Source organism: Brassica oleracea, chromosome C8 (genome assembly GCF_000695525.1).
Source record: "Brassica oleracea var. oleracea cultivar TO1000 chromosome C8, BOL, whole genome shotgun sequence".
Taxonomy (NCBI): Eukaryota; Viridiplantae; Streptophyta; class Magnoliopsida; order Brassicales; family Brassicaceae; genus Brassica; species Brassica oleracea.
Window position 1 is genome coordinate 4,626,225 of NC_027755.1, and position 4,477 is coordinate 4,630,701.

Here is a 4,477-nt window from a genome sequence, read left to right on the forward strand (position 1 = left end):
GGCCTCCTGCCATGATCCAACTTCCAAGTAACGGGAATTTGCATGAAAACAACTCAGCAATCAATTGATCATAACTCATACTGTTCTTTGCTGATAAGCAGTTGGTTGATCGGAGAAGACTTGGCCAAAACCCAATTGACGACATGACTGGAGTGGAGTGGATTGATATTGTCTTGGACACAACCTCGGCTTCACCATGAAGAAACTGACAGGCCTCGACAGGCTGATCTGGACTTGGATAGAACCTCCTCTAGCTTTTGGACAGTTCTTCGGACTTTCCGGCGGAGTATCGAGCAGAACTTCGACTGATCTGAACCTGTAGAACTGAACTACCTCCGGACAGCATCTCTAGTTATCATCAAAGGAACTGAGTGGCCTGGACGAATTCAGTTGGAGAGAACCGTCCCTAGGCGCTGACTCGAAATCAGTAGAGAACTGACCTCGTAATCTCTCTAAAATTCTCGAAATAGATCGGAAACTCTTGCTTTCTTTTTCTAATTTTCTCTCACGTTTTTAAGGTGGTTTGGACGGGTCTGGATGTGATGAAATGAGCTGGGGTCGTGGGCTATTTCTAGAAGACAGCAACCAATCAGCTTCAGGTTGGTGGCAGCCCGTGTGTCGCTTCGCATGGCTCCGGACGCATGCGCGGCGGCACCTCGTGCTCCACATGGCTGGCTGCATGTCCAGGATACATGCAGGACGCCACCACTCCTCCCAGATTTCAGGCTGCATGACTGGAACTCATGCAAGTCACCACATCATCACACACATGGCTGGCCGCATGCTTCGGTTGCATGCGCGGAGACACCTCGTGCTTGGTCGATCCACCTCGTGCTTCTACATGTCAGGCTGCATGTACAGCTTCCATGCACGGCGACATATCATGCTTCTGGAGACACTCAGCTTGTTAGATGGTTGACACCACGTTCTGAACCCATGCAACGAGCCACCTCAAGCTTCTCGGTTCATTCGCTTGATTTCGGTCCTTCTGACGATTTTCTGATCCGCGATTAACCCCGAATATTTTTCTGCTCCCGTTCAGATGAGTTTAATATTTTTAATAAACCTCAGTCTGAACTCTGACCTTGGCCGTAAATATTTCCCGATCCTTCGGCCTCATCGAAAACTTCCATAATACCGAATTTAGGGTTTTCGTCGTGTTTACTTCCCGTCCTGCTTAACTCCCGTCCTGCTTCCAATGTCTTTGAAATAATATTCCGCTGATACGAAGTTTCGCGGAAAACTTCGTGCTGAAGAAACGTCATTCTTCCTAAGCGTCGAGCTTCTAAACCGTCGTGCTTCCAAAAACGTGATGCTTCCAAAACGTCCGTCTAATCAATCTAAGACATCTTCTAACTATGGTCGAGCAACTTATTCGACTCATATTTCACTCACGATCAATTCTTCGCCCACCTCGGAAACGTCATTCTTCCTAAGCGTCGAGCTTCTAAACCGTCGTGCTTCCAAAAATGTGATGCTTCCAAAAAATCCGTCTAATGAATCTAAGACATCCTCTAACTATGGTCGAGCAACTTATTCGACTCATAGTTCACTCACGATCAATTCTTCTCGATCGATCCTTATCGCCCGCGACTCGACCACCACAAAGATACTCGACCATTCTTTTTTTTTTTTAACGGGTTCCTACAACATTGGTGTTGATCGACACCAACCACCAAGCATCGATCAACATACACCAACTCAAATCGATCGACAGGAGTACCAGAGCATCGATCGACAACGCCTACGGAGTCAACCGCGTCTTGCAATCCCGTGAAGATTCTAACTCACGAGAAGTTCGCAGCAAAACACCCACATACGCCCAACCCTGACAATGTTCGAATCGATCGACATCCAACAGCAACGTCGATCGACACTCAGAGGCTAATATCGATCGACAACCCTCACCGCCTATCGATCGACGTGCACCTATTACTTACCTAGAGCAGATGCTGAAGATAGATGTAGCACGACTTAACGCACTCAGGGCCAAACCTAAACCTTCAGAACAACCACTGGAGCCTATCAGGACACCTTCAGATGATGGAGATGATCCCATGGAAGAAGATAGGGTTTCTACTGGAAGAGCCCTAAGGAGAAGAAAGTAAAAAGTGGCGAAACATCTGAAGAGAGGGGCTAATGAAAAGGAAAGGGAAAATTTCCAAAAGAGAGTCTTTAGGATTCCTCTACATAAGCCATTCGAAGAAGCTTATTACAGCCACCGATTGTGGATGTTCTTCAGAGAAACTAGAGAGAAAGAAGAAGACATTAGGAGAATGTTCTGTGAAGCTAGAGAAAAGATGAGGAGAAGGATTACATTGAAGAAGAAGAGTGATCCTGGGAAATTTGCAATACCATGCACAGTGCAGGGTATTGAATTCCCACATGCCTTGTGCGACACAGGAGCATCAGTCAGCATCCTACCTAGGGTTATGGCAGACCATTTGGGTCTGCAGGTGGAGCCTTCGCAGGAATTGTTCACTTTTGTGGATTGTTCCCAGAAGAACTCAGGAGGAATTGTGAAAGACCTAGAGGTGCAGATTGGCAATGCCCTAGTTCCAGTTGATTTCCACGTCTTGGACATCAAATTAAACTGGAACTCTTCTCTACTACTTGAGAGAGCCTTCTTGTCAACTGTGGGAGCAATATGCAACTTGCAAACCAACCAATTGTTTCTAACACTCATCGATCCTAATGCCCACTACGACCATATCCCAGTCAAGAAGCCACAGACGATTTCCAGAAGAATCAATGATGCAGGAATCATTGCAGCTTGCCATTGTGGAGCCGAGTACGAGACAAAATACTCAGCATCGATCGAGACTCACACAGCAACATCAATCGACAGTGGCCATCAGAAATCGACCGACATACCACACGAAGAATCGGTCGATAGTCGTCCAGAAGAGTGGGAGAATGACTACTACAACCCCACTCTTGACGCTTACACAAGATAACACATGCACACAGAAGAGTATGATGAAAACTATGAGGAGGAACGAGCCATTGAGTACAGAGCCACCCTTGATGAGGAAGATAAACTCTTGGAAAAGGAATGCACCATCGTTCGACATGACAAGTTTGCCATCGATCGACACTCAACCTCAACAACGATGCCGAAAGCGAGCATCGACCGACACTGCCTACTACAAATCGGTCGACACTGATTTCAACAGTGTGCGAGATGGAGACTACTCGATTGGTAGTTGGGCAGATGAACACCACCACGAGAGCTTTGCAGTAGAAACATTAACCTACACACCATGAGCAGATAAACTACAAGATAGTTTCACAGACGAGGAACTGCTCAACATGCAAAAGAGCGATGATACAGATCAGATTCAAGCAGAAACTGCTTGGGAAAGAACTCGATCGATCGACACTCTTCACCATAAATTGATCGACAAGCTTCCTCAACAATCGATCGACACCAACAATACCACGTCGATCGACAACCATCCAATACCCAAAACCACTGTAAGCGAAAACAATAAATTAGATAACCAGCATCTAACTCCAGACGAATTTGGTATTTTCAGGGACCCTAATGGCTACGCAAAAGCCGTAGACGGCCGCACACTTGCCAGACAGCTAGAATTCGACAAAATAGCTTATGACCTTTATGGTAACAGGAAATTTTATTGGGAAGAGAAAGATGAGTATGGAGTCTACAGAGATGATCGCGAATTTGCCAGAGATCTAGATGGACACACCATTCCTGTTCACACCAATGATATCAGAAGACTTCTGGAAAGAGCTCATATGTCTTCCTGAACATGCTAGCTCATTCACACAGACAAAGTTGTTACCAGATCTACACCAAGGACGAGATCAATGAGACGTTCTATGGAGTATGTGGTGAACATGAGAAGAACAAAGAACCCTTCCAGATGAAGCTTGATGGTGTCTACTATCCATTGAATGATAGTATAAGTTGGCTAACCACTTGCATGGACGAGATGAAGCAAGACATAGCCAGAATTCAGAACACGACCGACGTTGCTCGACCTCCATCGATCGACAGAAGACAACCCCAATCGATCAAAAACAGACGATCACCATCGATCGACAGACACCATCACACATCGATCGACAACCGCTTGGCCGCATCTATCGACACCAATCCGCCACGGCCACATACAATGAAGTCTCAACCAGATTTCCACACCAGAGAAGAGGTAGATCAGTTGGTAGAAGGGATCTATAGAGCTCTGGAAACTACATAGGAGAGGCTTGATGGGAGATATGATGCCATTTATTTCCCAATGGATCTTACCATCAGTGCATTGACCTCCAAGGTCGAAGCTATACAAGGGGAGTTGGTGGAGATTCAGAGTTACATTGCGTGTCGACCAGAAGCATCGATATCGATCAACAGACGCAACAACAAATCGATCGACCCCAACTATTCAACATCGATCGACAGTGATACAAACTGAGGCCGGCTAGTACCAAAGACGACATCCGACATGTCCAA